Source organism: Elephas maximus, chromosome 3 (assembly GCF_024166365.1).
Source record: "Elephas maximus indicus isolate mEleMax1 chromosome 3, mEleMax1 primary haplotype, whole genome shotgun sequence".
Lineage (NCBI taxonomy): Eukaryota > Metazoa > Chordata > Mammalia > Proboscidea > Elephantidae > Elephas > Elephas maximus.
Window position 1 is genome coordinate 204,245,784 of NC_064821.1, and position 9,119 is coordinate 204,254,902.

Below are 9,119 nucleotides of genomic sequence, written 5' to 3' on the forward strand. Positions count from 1 at the left end.
TGGAAGACTCAACATTTTGAAAATGTCACTACTATTCAAAGCCATCTATAGATATAACGCAATCTTGATCCAAACCCCAACAACATTCTTTAATGAAATGGGAAAACTAATCTCCAGTTTCATACAGAAAGGAAAGAGACGCCAAATAGCTAAAGCATTATTAAAGACGAAGAATAAAGTAGGAGGCCTCTCACACTCCTCGGTCTCAGAACTAACTACACAACCACAGTAGGCAAAACAGCCTGATACTGGTACAATGACAGACACATAGACCAATGGAAAAGAACTGAGAACCCAGAAGTAAATTCATCCAGCCTTGCACAGCTGATCTTCAGCAAATGGTAGAAGTCTATTCAATGGGGAAGAGATACTCTCTTTAACAAATGGTGCTGGAAACACTGGATACCCATTTGCAGAGAAATGAAACAGGATCCATACCTCACACCATACACAAAAACTAACTCAATATGGATCAAAGACCTAAATGTTAAACCTAAAACTATAAATTTCCTGGAAGATAACATAGGGACAAACCTAGGGGTCCTAATTTATGGCATAAATAAAATACAGTCAAACAAAACTAAATATGCACAAACAACAAATGATAAACTAGATAACTGGGACCTCCTAAAAATTAATACTTATGCTCATCAAAAGACATTACGAAAAGAGTAAAAAGAGAACCCACAGACTGGAAAAAAAAAAAATTTTTGGCAAAGACATATCTGACATATCTCTAAAAAATATAGAAAACTTCAACCCCTCAACAACAAAAAGACAAACAATCCAATAAAAAAAAAAAAAATAACCAAAGAACATGAACAAACACTTCACCAAAGAAGACATTCAGGCAGCTAACAAACACATGAAGAGGTGTGTACAATCATTAGCCATTGTTTTTGTTGTTAGGTGCCGTCGAGTCGGTTCCCTATGCACAACAGAATGAAACACTGCCCGGTCCTGTGCCATCCTTACAATCATTATTATGCTTGAGCTCATTGTTGCAGCCACTGTGTCAATTCACCTCCGTGAGGGTCTTCCTCTTTTCCGCTGACCCTGTACTCTGCCAAGCATGATGTCCTTCTCCAGGGACTGATCCCTCCTGACAACACGTCCAAAGTATGTAAGACGCAGTCTCGCCATCCTTGCCTCTGAGGAGCATTCTGGTTGTACTTCCTCTAAGACAGATTCGTTCGTTCTTTTGGCAGTCCGTGGAATATTCAATATTCTTCGCCAACACCACAATTCAAAGGCATCAACTCTTCTTCTGTCTTCTTTATTCATTGTCCAGCTTTCACATGCATATGATGTGATTGAAAATACCATGGCTTGGGTTTTTTTTTGGGTCAGGTGCACCTTGGTCTTCAGGGTGACACCATTGCTCTTCAACACTCTGAAGAGGTCCTTTGCGGGAGATTTGCCGGATGCAATGCGTCTTTTGATTTCTTGACTGCTGCTTCCATGGCTGTTGATTGTGGATCCAAGTAAAATGAAATCCTTGACAACTTCAATCTTTTCTCCGTTTATCATGAAGTTGCTCATTGGTCCAGTTGTGAGGATTTTTGTTTTCTTTATGTTGACACGTAATCCATACTGAAGGCTGTGGTCTTTGATCTTCATTAGTAAGTGCTTCAAGTCCTCTTCACTTTCAGCAAGCAAGGTTGGGTCATCTGCATAATGCAGGTTGTTAATGGGTCTTCCTCCAATCTTGATGCTCTGTTCTTCTTCATATAGTCCAGCTTCTCCCATTATTTGTTCAGCATACAGTTTAAATAGGTATGGTGAAAGAGCAAAACCCTAACACTATCTTTTCTGACTTTAAACCAATCAGTATCCCCTTGTTCTGTCCGAACAACTGCCTCTTGATCTATGTAAAAGTTCCTCAAGAGCACAATTAAGTGTTCTGGAATTCCCATTCTTCAAAGTGTTATACATAGTTTGTTATGATCCACACAGTCAAGTGCCTTTGCATAATCAATAAAACACAGGTAAACATCCTTCTGGTATTCTCTGCTTTCAGCCAGGATCCATCTGACATCAGCAATGATATCCCTGGTTCCACATCCTCTTCTGAAACCAGCCTGAATTTCTGGCAGTTAGCTGTCGGTATATTGCTGCAGCCGTTTTTGAATGATCTTCAGCAGAATTTTGCTTGTGTGTGATATTAATGATATTGTTCTATAATTTACACATTCAGTTGGATCGTCTTTCTTGGGAATAGGCATAAATATGGGTCTCTTCCAATCAGTTGGCCAGGAAGCTGTCTTCCATATTTCTTGGTATAGATGAGTGAGCACCTCCAGCGCTGCATCTGTTTGTTGAAACATCTCAATTGATATTCCTTCAATTCCTGAAGCCTTGTTTTTCACCAATGCCTTCAGAGCAGCTTGGACTTCTTCCTTCAGTACCATCGGTTCCTGATCATATGCCACCTCTTGAAGTGGTTGAGTATTGACTAATTCTTTCTGGTATAATGACTGTGTATTTCTTCCATCTTCTTTTGATGCTTCCTGCATCATTTAATATTTTTCCCATGGAATCCTTTACTATTGCAATAGTGCCTTATGATCTCCAGCTCTTTGCACGTCATTATAATACTTTATTTTGTCTTCTCGAGAGGCCCTTTGAAATCTTCTGTTCAGTTCTTTCACTTCATCAATTCTTCCTTTTGCTTTAGCTGCTCGACGCTCAAGAGCAAGTTTCAGAGTCTCCTCTGACATCCATCTTGGTCTTTGCTTTCTTTTCTGTCTTTTCAGTGACCTCTTGCTTTCTTCATGGATGATGCCCTTGATGTCATTCCACAACTCATCTCATCTGCGGTCACTAGTGTTCAATGCGTCAAATCTATTCTTCAGATGGTCTCTAAATTCAGGTGGGATATACTCAAGGTCATATTTTGGCTCTCGTGGACTTGCTCTGATTTTCTTCAGTTTCAGCTTGAACTTGCATATGAGCAATAGATCGTCTGTTCCACAGTCGGCCCCTGGCCTTGTTCTGACTGATGATATTGAGCTTTTCCATTGTCTCTTTCCACAAATGTCGTCAATTTGATTTCCGTGTGTTCCATCTGGTGAGGTACATGTGTATAGTCGCCGTTTATGTTGGTGAAAGAAGGTTTTTGCAATGAAGAAGTCGTTGGTCTTGCAAAATTCTGTCATTCTATCTCCGGCATTGTTTCTATCAGCAAGGCCATATTTTCCAACTACTGATCCTTGTTCTTTGTTTTCAATTTTTGCATTCCGATCTCCAGTAACTACCAATTCATCTTGACTGCATGTTCGATCAATTTCAGACTACGGCAGCTGATAAAAATCTTCTATTTCTTCATCTTTGGCCCTAGTGGTTGCTGTGTGTGTAAATTTGAGTAATAGTCATATTAACTGGTCTTCCTTGTAGGTGTATGGATATTATCCTATCACTGACAGCATTGTACTTCAGGATAGATCTTGAAAAGTTCTTTTTGACGATGAATCCAACACCATTCCTCTTCAAGTTGTCATTCCCAGCATAGTAGACTAAATGATTCAAAATGGCCAATACCAGTCCATTTCAGCTCACTGATGCCTAGGATATCTATGTTATTAAAAAAAAAAAAAAATGTTATTAGAGAGATGCAAATTTAAACTACAGTGAGATACCATCTCACCCCTGCAACAATGACACTGATCAAAAAAACAGAAAACAACAAATACTGGCAAGGTTGTAGGGAGATTGGAATCCTTATACACTGCTAGTAGGTTTGTAAAATGGTACAACCACTATGAAAAACAGTAGAGCTCTCCTTCAAAAAGCTAGAAATAGGAATACTATATGATCCAGCACGCCCGCTACTAGGTATATATCCTAGAGAAATAAGAGCAGTGACATGAATAGACATACACACACCCATGTTCACTGCAGCATTATTCACAATAGCAAAAAGCTGGAACCAGCTTAAGTGCCCATCAACAGATGAATGGATTAAAAAAACAATGGTGTAATACAACGGAATACCAAGCAGCAAAAAAAAAATGATGAATCCACAAAATATCTTATAACATAGATGAATCTGGCAGACATTATGTTGAGTGAAATAAGTCAATCACAGAAGAACAAATATTGTATGATAGAACTTTTATAAAAACTCAAGAATAGGTTTACTCACAGAAAGCAAAGTTCTTTGATGGCTACCAAGAATGGGAAGGGGAGGGAGGGATAATCACTTACTTTTTTTTTTTTTTAGAGAGTAGGCATGTGTTAATTCTGGTGAAGGAAAAGACAACACACAACATGGGGGAAGTCAGCACAACGTGATCAAGGTAAATGAAGACACGGAAACATACGCAAGAATAAAGAACAACTACGCAGTGGTTGAGAGCTACGGCTGCTAACCAAAAGGTCAGCAGCTCGAATCCACTAGCTACTCCTTAGAAACCCTATGGGGCAATTCTACTCTGTCCTATAGGGTCCCTATGAGTCAAAATTGACTCGATGGCAACAGGTTTGTTTTTTTTAATTTTTTTGTTTTTTGGCATGGTAAATGCTATCACATATACAATGCTGCAACAACAGTAATAACAACCAAAAATTTGTGAGTGGTTACATAGGTAGATACGTATGCTATTAGATGTGGGAGAGTGTATGGGAGCACATGTGTGTGCATATATAGGTGTAGGTGCAGGTATTTGTATATACGTAGCTATAAGTGCTGCATATATATTCATACATACAATAGAGCACCTAGAGAGCACAGTTATGGAAACTCCTTAGACATATCCAAATTCCTCATGGGACTGAGTACTGGCCTTGAAGACTAAGGAGCATAGTCATAGGGGACATTAGGTCAATTGGCATAACATAATTTATAAAGATAATGTTCCACATCCCAGTTTGATGAGTAGTGTCTGGGGTCTTAAAAGCTTGCAAGCAGCCATTTAAGATACAACTATCAGTCTCATCCCATCTGGAGAAAAGGAGAATGAAGGAAACCAAAGACTCAAGGAAGCACTTAGTCCACAGGACTAACTGCCCACATGAACCTCAGCCTCCTCTAGCCTGAGACCAGAAGAACTAGATGGTGCCCAGCTACAACTATCCACCACTCTGACCATGGACACAGAAAACGGTCCCAGTTAGAATGAGAGAAAAATGTAGAACAAAAGTCAAATTCCTAAAAATGACCAGACTTACTGTGCTGATAGAGACTGGAGGACCCCCTGTAGCAATTACCCTAAGACACTGTTTTAACCTGAAACTGAAGCCACTCCTGGAGGTCTCTTTTCAGCCCAATAATAGACTGGCCTATAAATAAACAATAACATCCATGAGGAATATGCTCTTTAGAACAATCAACTATACAAGACCAAATAGGCAAGCAAAGATGAGAAGGCAAGGAGGGGCAGGGAGACTGGGGGGATGGAAACAGGGAAGGCAGGGTAGAAATGGGAGAGTATTGACACATTGTGAAGACAGCAACCAATGTTGCCGAAAAATTTATGTATGAATGTTGAATGGGAAACTATTTTGCTGTGTAAACTTTCACATAGAAGGTTCAAAAAAAGGAACTCCAGGCTGGCATGAGCAGGAACTCAAAAAAAAAAAAGCACCCCAATTCTAAAGCCACCCTGTATGACTTTGAGCAAGTTCTACTCTCTATGGTTCAGTTTTCTCTTGTATAAAATATATAGAATAATAATCGCAAGCTTTTATTTTGAGAGTTAAATTATATTAAATAAAATAGTGTCTACAAAGCTACCTGGAACCATTCTTTTTACACACATCAGGTGCTCAAGGGCTGAATTTGATTATGAACCTTATTCCCTTCATAAGGGGAGGTTTGAAATAGTACCATTAGCTATTTATTCCTTTGAGTTAAAATATCACCAGGGTAATAGAATTCAGTTAAAATGTGTTTTGTTTCCTAGGGAGGAATAACAAAATAAGCTGGTTACTGGCTAGTAGCGCCTGATCACTTTTCATCCTTGTTAACTAAGAGCTGCACAAGTATATACGGAAGAGTGAGCAGCCGCCAGATCGAGCTTTAGTTTACATACTAGGTAACCAAAGGGAGGGTAGTGAGGCCAATTTTGTCAGAAAAGATTGAAGAGATAGCACCAAAGCCTGTATTGTTCACCTGGAAGGAAACTTCAGAGGTCCCTTGCCTTCATCTTTGGGGGGTAAATATTGTCATCTCATTTGGGTGGGAAAATAAGGACCAGAACATTCAAACAACTTTCTCTGTGAGCAGCTAAGAGCAGACTACACTCTAAGTCATCTACCCCTACCCCTACAGGTAGTGTTATAAATGTCGCAGCTGGCTTGTCCAGCCTCTTTTCTATGCACATGGCTTTGCCCCTACCCCTACAGGTAGTGTTATAAATGTCGCAGCTGACTTGTCCAGCCTCTTTTCTATGCACATGGCTTTGCCCCGGATCTGGCTCTGGGGAATCCATTCCATTCTGGTTTCAGAACCTGAGGATGGTGGAGGAGGTGAAGATGGGAGTAGATATAACATGGTCTTCTCACAAGTTGTTGAGGCCCTCCTCACCATCCCTAGCCCTGTTCTGTTTTCTACCATCCTCTGCCCTTGGCCTGCCCTTCAAAATAAATAAAGTTATCTAAGGCGATTCCCCCCAAAACTGAACAGGTGGATGGATGATATGGTGTCAACTGGTTATAGAGAAGAAGGTGTTTAGAAGAGGCAGTCAACAGCATCTGCTGCAGCTGGGTGTCCTGGTGCTCTGTCTCATTGCTCTAGAGTTTGTGTTCCTATCAGTAACAGCCACAACGATAACCAAAACCAAACCAAACCCAGTGCCATCGAGTCGATTCCTACTCATAGCGACCCTATAACAGCAATCAATTGTGACCTGCATTAGCTTACGTTTGACTTGGTGATGGTTTGTGGAGAATAAACAGCCAGCCTGCTCTCGAGTGCACCAGGGTACCCTTGGCCAATGGATCATTTCCCTCCCTGCAGAAGACCCCCACTGTGTAACTCTCCTGCCACTCTCATCACTTGGCTCCCTGCTGGGGAAAGGGGCGGGAGGGTGAATAGAATGGAGAGATTGTCTCTCACGGTGGTCCCCTGGGCCTGCTGAGTACAAAGGTATGAGCGAGTGAACAGCTATTTCTCCCCCATCCCATTTGTAAAAGGGAAATTAGATGGAGGAATGGAGAGACAGGCTCGTGTTCCGTTGCACTGATCACTGCACTCACCATCAACACTGCTGTGGAGGGCTGGTGGTAAGCCCGAGTTAGGGACCTGCCTTCCTGAGCACAAAGAATCAGCTGTGCGACATGGGGTCTAATTTCTAGCTCCCAATCACCCAGGCAGGCCTCATCCCCTGAATTCAGCTCTTGCTAAACAAGGAGAGCCGGGAGGGAGAGGCCTCCTGCCAGCAGAGTTGAAAGCACAGTCCATGACACAGGCCTGGGAGGAAGATTTTGCTGGGAAATGCAGGAGCTTCAGTATTTTGCACACCAAGCTTGTCTCCTAATGACAGCCTTGGGATTCAGACATTTCTAAGTGCTAATTAGAGGTGTTGATTATCGTGGTAACCCTGTAGGGGCTCAACCCAAGCCCGAGAGCAAAAGCCACAGATAAAATAAAGATTGTTACAGTAGCTCGTGGTGTCTCGTGAACATCAATACTAGAATGTCAATGTTCAAGCGCAATCCAATCCGGGACTCTGGCTACTGCCATGATGGAGGCCCAGGCTGATACACGGGGCTGTCACACAATTCACAATATGCAGTTCCGATCGAGGGACAGATACTCCATCCTAATCAATCAGGAAAAACTCACCAGGACTCAGATAGAAAGATATCGGCTTATGACAGGACTTCCCTACAACAGGAGCGAAGCCATGGAAAGGGACATACAGTGAACCTCCACCTTGCAGTTCCAAAATAAACAAGCTGTTCAAACAGCATTCTGCCTTCACGTTTACGACCGTACGCATGCATGTATTTTGACGTGCACACGCGTGATTTTTTATACAGAGAAAGTATTTGGGTTATTGATTCGTATTCACTTTACAACTGTATCTTTTGACAGTTCATGACTCTGTTGGGCGGGAAATGGGAATCTGAAATGGAAGACTTGAGGAGGAGGCTTAATTTGAGAGGCAGCAGGCACTATGGTTGAAGCCAAGACTCTAGAATCCAAAGAGCGTTTGAGTACCAACACCAACACTCCCTACTTAGGCTTTCTAAGCCTCAGTTTCCTGTTCCGGAAAATGGAGGTGATAATAGATAAGACCTACCCAATAAGATTAAACCAAAAAAAGCAAACAAACAGAAAAATGGTTGCTGTTGTGTCCATTCTGACTCATGGTGACCCCATGTGCTTCAGCGTAGAGCTGCTCCACTGGGTTTTCTTGGTTATAATCTTAGGGAAGCAGATTGCCAGGCCTTTCTTCCTGTGTATCCCTGGAAAAGTGGAACAGCCAAACATTTTGTTACTAGACTAGAACAAACCATTTGCACAACCCAGGGACCTTTACTGACTAAGATTATTGAGGATTAAATAAGATCATATCTGCCAAACTCGTGCCATTGTACCTGGCCTGTAGCAACAAGTCAATGAATAAAAACCAGTTGCTGTCAAGTCAGTTCTGACTCATGGGGACGCCATGTGTGTCACAGTAGAGCTGTGTTCCATAAAGTTTTCAATGGCTGATTTTTTGGAAGTAGACCAACAGGCAATTTCCTGAAGTGCCTCGGGGTGGACTTGAACCATGAACCTATCAGCACATTAAAGGTTTGCATTACCCAGGAACTTCGGGTCAATGAACACCTATTATTTTTATCTAGACTGCATATACTCAGGATTTTTGTTTGTTTGTTTGTTGTTTTTTTTTTTTTTTGGCTTTATAGTCACTTGGAACAAACAGATAATAATACCTACTTTTAGAATTATTGCAAGGATTAAATGGGACAATGCTGTTTTTGAACCATTAAGAATTTACAAATGATAGTTATTATTATAAGCACAACCTAAGATTCCCTAAGTTACCGTTTATTTTGAGGCTAGATTCCTAGCCTAGGCTTAGACTGAGTATTTTCCTTTGAGTATTTGACTTGCTGTGTGTGGGCAAGTGGCAATCCCACCATTTTTTTAATACAAAATAAGATTT